Source organism: Spermophilus citellus (assembly GCF_964194105.1).
Source record: "Spermophilus citellus genome assembly, chromosome: 11".
Lineage (NCBI taxonomy): Eukaryota > Metazoa > Chordata > Mammalia > Rodentia > Sciuridae > Spermophilus > Spermophilus citellus.
Genome location: NC_138192.1, coordinates 45,068,576 through 45,082,199, shown reverse-complemented (window position 1 = coordinate 45,082,199; position 13,624 = coordinate 45,068,576).

Sequence of the window (13,624 nt, the reverse complement as noted above, 5' to 3'; positions counted from 1 at the left end):
GCCTCATTACTCCTTAACAGCCCACCTTACAATACTACCACATTAGCAACACCTGCATTTGGACAGCCTCCCTCAGACCATAGCAACTGGGATTTCAGCAGCTACCATTGCTTTCCACAGTATGCAGATCCAAAAAGGCACAAATTGATGCTTTGCCGGATACAGTGAAATTGACTTCTGAAACTCTAGTACCTATGCATCTTTTCATCAGCCATATAAAAGTTTATTCTCACTCGAGTTTCTCATTCTAAACTGAGAAAAAAATAGTAGCCTGGTTTTTTTTTTTTATTTCCATGATCATTGGTAATAGAATTTTTATTATAAGTGCCTAGGTATTTTGTATTTCTTCTATGAATCATGTGCTCACAGGCTTCAACTGTTATTCTCTTGGATTCTTTATCTAATTTTTTTTTTTTATTTTTTGTAGAAGTACAATGAATTAGGCTTAATGACCCTTCTTATATGTCACAAAGATATTCTCATTTATACTATAGTTTACCCCTAAATATTAAAAATAAATTCAGTGTTTGATAGTTCAGTCGTCTGTTTTCTGATATTCCATTTTACATCTTCCTTTAAAAGCCCTTCTCCAAGTTAATAAAAATATTATTTCCTTCTACTACTTTTTAAGTATCTTTACTATTTATGTATTTTTTTATAACACTTTAACTTATCTGGAGTTTATTTTTTATTGTGTGTTAGAGTGATGCTACATAAAGTCTTTATTCAAAGTTTAGAGAAATATTTAATTTTTTCACCCACATATACCCAACAATAATAGGACAGTAATGCCCATTTGGGGAAAATACTGTATAATAAGCTCTCTCTGTAAAAGATATTTATTAATCAAAATTATTTAGCCAAGTTCTTAAAACATTATAACTATGGCACCATATTAATAATTACTTGGCAAATATTATAATAATTAAATTATTTTGCATAATCTCCAAAAGCATTTGAATAAATTTTGAAATTAAATTTGCTTTATTATATTTCAAATCATTTTAAATTATGACCTATTTTAAAATGGTAATGAACATTTATTAAATTTATTCAATTATACACTCTAGTCATTCAGTGAACATACTTAATTAAGTCAGATTTAGAACCTCAGTTTTCAGTCAAATGGAGTATAACAGTCTTCTATTCTAAAAAGCCAGAATTTGTGTCCAATTGTTGGTTATTTAAAATAAATTGCCATATAATCCACTTCTTTAGGCATTGGCAATGTTTGTCACAAAAACATAACTATCACATAGTGTAATTTTGAGAGTAAACCAAAGATCTCTTAAGTTTTCCCTCATCATGACAAATTAAGTGGCAGTCTGAAACATTGATTTCCATGTTATGAGAATGTAAGGAAAATAGAAATATGACTTACTGTTTCTAAAACCAATCAATTAGAACATGGAGTGTTATGACACATTTATTGTAAATCTTAATATATATATATATTTTTTTTTTTCTGGGTGGCTAATGCTTTTAATAAAGCAGATAATTAAATCATATTTCTACAATGCCAAAATCTAAATGCATAATTTTTCTCTTTCCAGAATTTCTTCTTATATTAGAATCCCTAGTGATTCAAAAATGTATATTTTGGGCTGGCAAAAGACAGAACTGAAATCCCGCATGGTGGAGCATACCTATAATACCAAAGACTTGGGAGGCTGAAGCAGGAGGATGACAAGTTTAAGGCCAACTTCAGGAACTCAGAGAGACCTTGTCTCAAAATAAAAAATAAAAAAAGGGCTGGGGACGTGGCTCAGTGGTCAAGCACCCCTGACTGAGTTCAATCCCCCCAGTACCAAAACAAACAAACAAACAAACAAACAAAACAAAACCAACAACAAAAAAAAATCCAGGAGCTAAAAATATATTTTACAGATAATTCATTGTTTCCTCACTTTCCTTATTTACTGGAATCTTACAGTTGCTTTCTCTGTTTTGGATTTAGCAAAATCATTGTCACTTCTTTCACAGAATAACAGGTTAAATATTTGTTTGAATTTATTTAAAATTGAGTGCCAATCTCTTTGCCTTTCCTCTTTGAATTGGAATCATTCCCTGAAAGTCGCTTCCAATCTGACATTCTAAGTAATTTATTTTATTTTACCAGAACGTAAGAAATAAACCAAACTGATGAAAAGGGAATGATCTGTGCCATAAATTAACATTTAGTATTCTTTATTATTATGGAGAAAGGTGCAGAATCAATATATTTTCAGACAAAATAAGTATTTTATAGAACTATAGGTTGAATTTGATAATACTCCCTTGGTAAGAATTTTTTTTTTTGGCAGCCAAATATAATATTAATTCCATTAAAGATAAATTCCCATTGTGCACTCATAGGAAAGTCCATAAATGTCATTTCAAAATGTAAAGCAGGGCTGGGGATGTGGCTCAAGCGGTAGCGCGCTCGCCTGGCATGCGTGCGGCCCGGGTTCGATCCTCAGCACCACATACCAACAAAGATGTTGTGTCCGCCGAGAACTAAAAAATAAATATTAAAAATTCTCTCTCTCTCTCTCTCTCTCTCTCTCTCTCTCTCAAAAAAAAAAAAACAAAATGTAAAGCAATTGTGATGATTTTAAGAATAGATCTCTGTATATATAGTTCAGTATTGTCCAGCAATTTCATGGAAGAACAGATTTCCTGATCTGGTGGATTGTTTCTGTTTTCACTTGGATTTCCTAAGTTTAAAACTTATTTCAAATTTTCATCCCTCCTGCTTTCCACCACATTAGAGAAGACATGAATTGGATCTACCGAGAGACTGGAATTTCAGGAGCAGGATTCTGAGAGAAAAATTAGTCTCAGTCAATTAAAGATGACAGTGGAAAGCATTTGCCATTATTTTCTACTGGCACTAGCAAATCATATCTTATAATTTGAATTTAAACTAAAACAATGAGTGGGAGATTCTATTCAGAAACAAGAGGTAGAGTATTAAAATAGTAGTTGAATCACCATATATCCATTCCACCCATGAGAGTAATATAGAAGTTCTACCATGAATTTGTTCTTTAAAAGCAAGGAGTTTCATTACAAATAACAATTATATGAGTAAACCAATATCATGGGACTGGTCAGCTATTTCCAACAACTTATCTAAGAGGAAGAGGGCCATTTGGTTGGCAGAGTCTCAACTTAGTTTGTGAACTTATTTAGAGTCTCCCAAGTGTAAGCTCTAAAAACTTTTCTTTAATATGCAATGTTAAATCACAAAGGAATGCAGAAAATTAAAATACTCAACAGATTAGTATGTGTAGCATATCATACTATTAAATATTTAGTAAGCACTAACAAATACTAATTCTACAAAATGTAAAGTAAGGTTCTGCTGCTCCCCAGGATGCTACTAAAAACAACATAAAACAATAACACCTGCGATAGTGCACTTAGCTCTAACTCGCAAGACCCACAAATTTACAATACAATGCATCACTTAGATGAGAGCCTCATTAAGGAATTGTTTTAGTCTCTCTAGGGCTTTTTGTTCCCACAATGAATGATCTTTCTATGTACAATCAGCACCTTTAATTACACACTATGTATATCTGAAAATAATCTAATAATAAAATATGGTGTTTCCTAATTCCAGAATGACTTCCAATCTCTCTGTTGAACTTAATTATTTGCATTGTTGTCTGACTCTAAGAGGTCTGCTCAAACCCCTCTCTTGTGAAACAACAAAATCACTTAATGATTATTATGCTAGGAATCATTGTTTTAATTCTAAATTAAGGTGTAATAATACTGATGGGATACAGACCACACTTTGGGGCACTACTTTGTTTAAAAACTAACAAACATCTTCTGGAAGGTATCAAGAACAAATGATACAAGATAAGGAGGTGTTTGAGATAGGCCTCATACTTCTAAAGATATTTTCATCATTTGAAAATATCAACCATAACAATAACAACAATGTAAGATGTATTGAAATGAAACATTTGCTTTTCCAAACAAACATTCTAAGTCTTCCCTTCTGGACTGACTCATCCATCTGTACCTTCTCTATGGAATTCCATCTGTCTGCCAGGCTTGATGTCTGCCAACACTCATTCAGAAAATGATGTATCAATTGGTTTCATTTGCTGTGACTCTGTATGGTGGTGTTTCATATTGAAACATGGTTAGGGCCTGGGAACTGAACATGCCCCTAAAGAAAGGCAGACAGTTGTAAAGAAAGCAGGGTAATAAGGCTTCTGAGACCTGAAAAGAGAGTGGGGAATGCACCCCTAAGTTCTACCTTCTGTGGAAATGCATATATGATTAAATAAACCAGATTACTGTTCATTCATTACACACTTGGTGATAGTGTTAGTAAAATGAAAGCCACTGTTGTAGATGCTGAAGATATCAACTAATGACACCATTATGTCTTTGAGAAACTTAAAGTCTAATAGAGGACCATATCAAATACTGAACTCAAATACTATTTTTAAGACACCCCCCCAATTTTCTAACCTCTTAGAATATATTTATTCATTATCTAAAATGAAGTCATTGTATTTATACATGTATCATTAGGACAATGTCATTAATGAAGTTTAGTGTATGCACATTAAATAAGAAACTTGTTTTCTTTTAGGGTATGAAACTGGTGAGAGGCTCAAGAGAGAAAATCTGGAAATTTGTACATTTCCATTCTACATCATTCCTAAAAAAAAAAGAAAAGAAAGAAAAAGAAAGTGAAGTAAAAAAAAGAAAAGAAAAGAAAATGAAAAGAGGACAAACTGCAGGACAGTTCTCCAGACAGCGTTAAATCAGCCTAGTTCTGTCCCCCATTTCTTGCTAGTAGTTCTAAAGAATAACTATAGAATGTTCCAGGATTACAACATCCTGAGACAGGGAGGGACTTTAAAAAAAAAAAAAACCCTGCAATAAATATCTTCTGGTTCCCACCTAGAAACAGAATGTCCTCTCATGCTCCAGTCCAGTATGTCACATGTCCCATGAAGTTTACAAACCAATAGGCTATATATTCCAGGGACTTGTAGGAATCTTCCAATGAAATGCAAATGGGACACATGTAAATCAGATCTTGTCCACTCAGGCAGCTTTCCTGAGCCTTGCCAGATAGGCCCATAAAGAATCTCAGGCTTCTGGTGTTTCTGCTGCCTGTCTGTAAGTTTTCTACTTGTTTCACGTAACTTGTTACATACTCATCAGATTCAAACACATTGGTAACCAGTGCACAACCAGCCTACTTCACACCACCATCTTCCTGTGGTCATGTATCTTTATATCTGAGGTCAATATCAAAATGTGGGATTTCCTCAGTTACAGTGTTCCTATTTTCTATCATGTTCTTAAATCTTCTTTGCTTACTCTAATTTCTTCCATACTCACAACCCAGTCAAAATATGCTTTGTCCTTGAAGATTTCCTTAGCTCCACAGTCTGTATTGTCTTCCACTTCTGCTGTTCAATAACTAGCATTCTTCTACAGCTTCAAGACATACCACTTAAGAGGTTAGGGCTTATTTGTAGATGGTCTTACAATAACTGCTCAATAACTGCTCTATAACCCAATCCCCTTGGATTTATGGAATTGAGTTTCAACTCTTAGGAAGAGCCATTGTCTTTGTATCTGTAGTATTACCTGTTTGTGAAAATGCTAATGCAGACACACACACACACACACACAAAGCTCAAAAATTACTTATTGGTTGATGAATGGATTGGCTGCCTTGTTACTAGGTAGCTCCTGTCCAACTCATACTAATATTCATCACATAAGAAAATAAACAGAATCTGCTGCTGCTGCCACTTTCCACATTCACCTTCTGATGATATCTCTAGATTCTGCATTTTTTATACTGCTAGAAAACTATTATTCTGAGATTGCTATGATTTTTATTATGATAGTAATGACTAATTTGTTTCTGAGAATGAATAATTTGTCTTTACTGGTTAATATTCCCTTATGTTTTTATCATGCATTATTTCTTTTATCTTGTTAATTTTATTTCTACATGAATTACAAAAAAATGATTTTTTAGTATGTTTTAAACATAGAAACTCACCAATTAAGGAATAATTTGCTGACATCATAAAAAAATCAAATATTTCCTATGAAGAATTATAGCCAAATATTTTTAATATTTGCTGTGTGCTCAGAACTTTCTTGTTATTAGAGGGCAGCATACCTGTTTTGACTCTTTCAACCAGATCCTGCCCAAACAAATAGAAAGAGACATATTTCTCTGCCATAAAACTGAAAGAACCCCGTGCCATTCATAGATAGCAACTGCAGAAGAGAAATTAGGCTTTATACCTTTTGCAAGTAAGAAATAACTGCTTTCAAGTATTCTTTATATAAATACTTTGCAGCTATTTCCTGTAATAATACTAAACACTGTTTAATTTTAAAAGCATTTCTGGTCTAAAAATCTCAGTTTCTCTTCAAAATTTTATAATTTAATTGAACTATAATATTGATACTATTTATTATTATATTTATAACAATAAGATCTGAGCTCTTACATTGTTTCTGGCACTGTCTTAACTGCCTAGAATGTTCTGGTCCTTCAGGTTTTTTTTTTTTTTTAACTGGGGACTAAACTCAGGGGCACTTAACCATGGAGCCATATCCTCAGCCCTTTTTTGTTCAGTCACAATATATGCATGTTTGTACGTAATTAAAAAAAAAAACCAATGTATGTTATATAATATGTAAAATAATAATCACAAAATCATATAAAATGAACGTATATAATATGTATTATATATGCTGCACATATGTACTACACATATGTTCATTATTTATTATATAAATGTATATATTATATATTAACATAATAATATTGTAGATTTATAACTATGATTATTATAACTATGATATATAAAGTATTATTACTATAAAATGCTATATATGATCACAATTTACAATGTGCAATATTATGAAAGAATATAATAATATAATTACTATAATATTAATCTAAGGATATTGAATATTTTTAATTATAATATGATAAATATTATATATATAATATATATGGCATAGTACACATTTGCCAGTATGCACTAATAATAGATTGAGAGTTATTTAAGGAGAAACTGTAGGAACAGTCTTTTTCTTGAGCTTCTAATTAGGGATGAAGGATAATACACATACTGGGAAGAAAGGTTACAAAGAAAGAGATTAAGAGAAACAACAGCATCATTTCTGGTTTTCCAAATTCTCACTAAAAGCAGAAGAAAATAAACTTTTTCCTCTGATTTTTTAAATTTCGTACAAACATGCATATATTGTGACTGAGATAATCGAAAACATAATTTCTCAATTTCAAATATATTTTAGGTGAAAAAACTTCAAAGTACTGTCTCTGCTTCTAAAATGAGCCAATGTATATCCAGACAAATTAAAAATTTATGATGTATAATAATGATATTATAAGTTTGTTATGATAACACTATCATCTACTTATGATGATCTTTTCTGGATAGCTAATGAACTGTCCAAAATACCACCTAAATTTCTGCAATTATTAGTTAAGCTTAGAAATTCATATCACTTTACCATCCCTTGAAAACAATATACCAGAGCAGGGGTGTAGCTTAGTGGTCGAGAGTTTGCTGAGCATGTGAAAAGTTCAGGATTCAATTCCAGCACCACAAAAATCAATACCAATAAATAAAGCAACAGCAAAACAGAGCACACCAAAGAATTTCTCAAATGTACAAAGTAAACAGTGACATTTCTTATAGTCTTCATATTTTAGTCTTCCAAGGGACAATTGTAATATTTCCTTTCAAAAGATATAAACCATATGAATCAGAGAAGAAAGTATGAAATGTCTAAGTGTAAAGAACTGGGCTAATATGTTGATGGTCCATTCCAGCCAGTACATTTTTTCTAAATTTATGCAATTCTAGACAAAATATACAAATCTTGGTTAATACCAGGTTAAGATACATAGATGACAGAGACAATTAGGCTTACTTTAAAACTAACTGAAATGTTATGAACAGAGGCCTGAGAATATGAGGAAGAAGAGATGTGACAGAGATATTGACCATGAAACCAGAAGCTGACTTGGCCACAAAGGAATAAAATCAGCAGACACTGGAGTGCCCCACATCTACTGCTCAGGGTAAATAACTGTCATCTCAAAATCATATGCACAATAAAATTATCATTCATGAGTGACTGTGCAATAAAGACAGCTTGACAACAGTCTGTGGATGTACATCAGGAAAAAGAAAAATGATCCCACAAGAAATTCTGAGACATGAGAAGAAATAATGAGTGAAGAAAATGACAACTATGTTCCTGAATCTATAAATAAATGAAGGAAAAAATAAATAAAAGAAATTTATATTAAATAATAATGACCAATTTGCATTATTAAAAGTATAGCATTGCAATTTATAGGTAACAAAGTAATAAAAACATGATGTAGAATTTCTAAACCACTAAAGAGATAAAATGAGTTGAGGAAAAATGGAGAAAAAAAATTTCCAAAAATATATGGGTAACTAAGACAAATAATAGAAAATTAGTAGCAGAATGTATGAATAATCAAGATAATTGTATTAAATTGTTCAGTTTGTTGGACTGAATACTATATTAAAGAAATAAAAGAATTGTTAACCAAATAAATAATTCATTAAAGAAATAAAAACCGCCTAAATACTGTTGAAAGACTTCACTGCCACATAAACCAAACTGGAAAAGATTGGAAAAAATTCCACCAGACAAATGCTATCCCCAAACTGCTATTGTGGCAGACATATAGACTTGAAGTTAAAATATATATATAAACATGAATGATCAAATTAGAAAGATTCACTTGAAAAAGTATTCAGCTTACAAGGAAGCTATGAAAATTTGAAAGTAATTGTACATAATAGTCCATACAAACAATATATATAGAAAAAATAACAGAGTTACTGGAAGGAGAAGGCAAATTCTTAACTAGAATTAAAGACAGCAACTGAAATATCAAATAATTAAAATTGAGCAGAATTAATAGACTTGTTATTAACAAAAGAGCATATTTTTAAACCTCACTTGAAATATTTTTAACAGTGTCTCCATAGGACATTTTAATGCAAATTTTTAAATTATTAATGCAAGCATTTTTAAATTATTAATAGATATTTTATATATATTACATATTTTCTAATCATAAATAACTGGTTTATAAATCATCACTCATAGCTTATGAGTTAATAATATTATTGGAATTAGTGAGTACTTATTAAAGATATTAGATGTTAAATAGGGAGGGGAGCAGGGAGTGGGGAAGAAGTGCCGGGGACTGAATAAGAGCAGGTTGGTTTTCATGCTTTTGTGATTACATCAACCTGTATCTTGGTATTGCATTGTAACTAAAAAGAATTTTTAAAAATTAATATGAGTTAAAGTTCTCCGCATTAGTTTTAAGAAATCAAAAATGTAGAATATATTCATATCTTTTGCACAACAGAGGATTTATTTTTATTTATTTTTACTTTTTTATTGATTTTATTATTTTTAAAAAATACAACAGTGGAATCCATTACAATCCTTATTACACAGAGCACAGTTTTTCGTATCTTTGTATATAAAGTATGTTCACGTCAATTTATGCCATTATACATGTACCTGATAAGCAAGAGAGGGGAGGGGTCTAAAAACTGGGAGCAACTCAGAGGGACTAAGATTAGGGAAGCTCCAGGCAAGAGAAGAAGAGCTCTAGTCTTCTCACACAGGTTACCTACACCATCCTGAGGGCAGAGACTCAAGCTTAGATTTTTTTTTTTTTTAGATGACACAAGCTGGGTATGGTAGTTCACACCTGTAATCCCATCTATTTAGGAGGCTAATGCAGGAGAAATGTAAGGTTGAAGCCAGCCTCAGTGATTTATTATAGAAAATAAATGGGTTGAAATGTAGATTAGTGGAAAAGCACTTCTGGGTTCAATCCCTAGTTTTAAAAAAAAAAAAAGGAAGAAAAAAATCTCAAGACACAAAATAAGATTTAAGAGATGAGTAGTAATTTCAGTAACCAAAATATAAAGCCACTCACCAAAATGTGCCATCAATGAATTAATTTTTTTGATATAGTTGGCAATCGTGACATTTTTGTAGTTCAACATACTTTAGAACTTTATTATAGGCAACCAATTACTCATGGTGTATTTTAAAGCATTAGGGGTGCTATGGAAAAAATTTTTCTTTACCACAAATTAAAAGGGTTTTCATGAGATTTCCCCCCCCCCACACACACACACCTTTTTAATTCCTTGTTTCTCTCTAGCTTCTGCATATAAGAGAAAGCATTCAACCCTTGACTTTCTGAATCTGAGTTATTTCACTTAGCGTTATCATCTCCAGTTTCATCTTTACCAACAAATGACATGATTTCATTCTTTATGACTGAGTAAAACTCTACTGTGTATGTGTGCCACATTTTCTTTATCCATTCATCTGTTGATGGGCACATAACTGGATCCATAGTTTGGCTATTGTGATTTGTGTTATTATAAACATTTGTATGTGTGTATCATGAAAACAAAAGGAAGACCAGTGGAGTAGAGGGAGGGGATGGACAGGGAGGGAAGAAGGGTGTAAAGGGGGAGGAACTGTGAAATAAAATTGACCAAATCATGCTATACGAATGCATGAATATATCACAATGAATTACATTTTTATGTATAAGAATAATGCACCAATTTTAAAAAATCTTTAAAAAAGAGGAAAAAGTTTATAACATGAATGCCTATGTAATTGAGATAATTATACCTATCTCAAAAGCGTTGTTTTGATTATTAAATTAGTTAATTTTAAAATACTCATAAAAGTGCCTGAAATATAATTAAGTCCTATAAACGTCAGGCAGGATGACTTTAATATAGATTATGACATCAACAGAGACAGAGAGACAAAATATATTTTATTAGACCCAAGAAATTTAATATGAAATCCTCAACATTATAAAATGTTCAGCCCATTCAATTTTACCCCAATTTGAAGGTTGTCCTTTGAGTGTTTTTTTTTTTTTTCATAATAGGATTATTTCAAACAGGATACTATGTCCTTTGGAGGGTCCCAATAATCTTGAGTATTTGTTTGCTTTTAACTCAAAAAAGATGCTTAGTTTTCACTCCTGCTTTCTGTGAACCATATCTGGACTCAGTTATCTCTCCAAGGAGCTCTTGATTCTTTTCCAGAAGAAAGTACTTAGAAACCAAGATATGAACACTAAATTTGTCCATTGCTATCCCAGATCCCTTTCTGTGGACACTGATAGACAAATATTTTTAAGTCCTGAATTCAGTTCCATCTTCAGCCACAAGAGAGTAGCCAGTATTGGACTTAACTCCCCACCTTAATCAACTATAAAGCTGAACAACAAAGAATATCCTGATATTTATAATAGGTGAAAAATTAGAAATTACCATTAATTTTGAAAACTTAAAAGATAATTGTAATTTAAAAAATATGACCTAGAGTTTTCCTCCACCTATTTATCAAAGGGTATTGTATGTATTCATGTGTGCATATTTAAATACATAAATGCATGTGTCTTCTTTGATTGATGAGTGTTAGGAAAGTCCCCTTAGACAAGATAATAGCTAACCACCCTGTTCATTTATGCCCAGAATATAACCCAGGAAACCCAAATATCCCTAGTGTCTTCAGCTCTAGATTACTTATTTGCAATCATCAACATAGCTAGAGTTGCTCTATACCATGTCCAAAAGAAGTCCAATGTTTGAATAATCATCACTGAGATTCCTCAGGCTTATTAATTATATAAACTTGCTGTTCTAAAGATCACAGACCCATTTGAAGATAAATTTCAAAAATTTTATAAATCTGTCAGATATTATTAATGCAGAATTAACCTTACATAGTATGTCATTGCTACAACAATATTAAAAAGCCTAGAATCATTTTCATCTTAATTCTGTTTATTTTAAAGAATATTGATATAATGAAGAAACTGAATTATTTAGTCTCTAGTAAGATATCAAAGAAAGATTTAGTTTTAATCAACACATGCTGAGTTTTTGATACTAATTGTTTTAATTGTTAGACATGGCAAGTTGTATATGAGAACTCCTACATAACCTATGAGCATCCGTCCCATTGGCAAATCCAGCTGAGTAATTAAGGGTTTTGTTCCATTTTTTTTAAAGTACAGCATGCATTTTACAATCAATATCTTCAATGATTTTGAGTAGTCGTGTACTGCAAAAGTTAGTAGAAAAAAATTGATGTGCGGCAATAATACGAATGCATAATAGACACTATCCAGTTTTATTTTTGAACTTTTCTTTGGCAGTTATTTGCCATATCTTATAATGATGCAACAGAATGAACCCAGAAAAATTTCCATCTACATTTCATGTATTATTCATATTAATTTAAAAAGCAGCTAGCTTTCAAAGGGTTAGCTCCAGAGAACAAAATTTTATGGTCCCCTTTAAATTATATTAACATAGCCAGGAGCTAAGGACTTTAGTTGTATTAAACACAACCTAAAGTAAATTCAAATCTATGCTTGATAAATGCCCCTATTTTCTCAGTAAAAGCCTTTTCTAAATCTCTTATGATATTTTAGAATTCAGACAGGGTTACTATGATTGCCTGACTTCAAAATAGAAAAAGAGTTACCAATATCCTCCTATAATTTTGCTCAGAACACCCAAAGAAGGAATCAAAGCCTAACCCAACAATAGTTTTAAGTGACCATAAAATACATAACACATTTCCAAATTGCAACTATTTAATTTACTTTGGGGAAAAAAATTATTTTGAAAAAAAAATGTGCTGTATAATATCATGTTTTAATGAACTTTCCTTACTCTGAATTGTATACAAAATTTAAATTGCTAATATTTCATTTGACTGAGTGCCATTTCCTAAAACAAATAGTGCTTTAGTCAATTGGAGATTTAAGCATTTGTTTTACATATTAGCATAATTGAGTGAATATTTGCTTATTGATTAACAATGACAATTTTTGGCTATTTCATGGGTGTTAAATAGGAACAAATATGTTACTTAGTATCTTTGTTCCAGATGATATAAAACATTTCCAAAGTAAAAGACTTACAATAAAGATTAGGTCTGGCTTCCGACTTTGATTTCAAATAATCTTTTAAATTATTTTTCTTCTTCTTCATATTCTTTTTACTGGCCCCACTTGAAGAAAATCTCTACCTTCATGCTACCAAGAAGACTGCTAGAGCTCCATCATCACATCATGTTGTTCATACTTGCTCACAATGTTGGGAAAAATTAAGTCTGCAACCATGATAACTAAAGCGAAATAAAAATAATAAATAAATAAACACCCAGATCTAATCTCTTTTTGTCCAATTTAGGGTCATGTGATCATCTGTGAATTAATTACTCCCACAAAATGTCTTTGGTATTTGGATAATTAGTGTCACATCTTACACAGAACCTCTGACCTAGAATAAAGGCTTCAACTGAAGCACATAGTCTGAGAGTTTTATGCTGGTAGTTTCTATAAAGCACAAAGTGGGTGTTAGGGTGGAGGACATGTTGGGCAACAAAAAGTAAACAAATCTGCAATGCATAATAAATAAAAGAGAAAGTGACAGTAGACAGATGAAATAAAATTGCCTTGTTCTGAAGAAAAAGATAACTA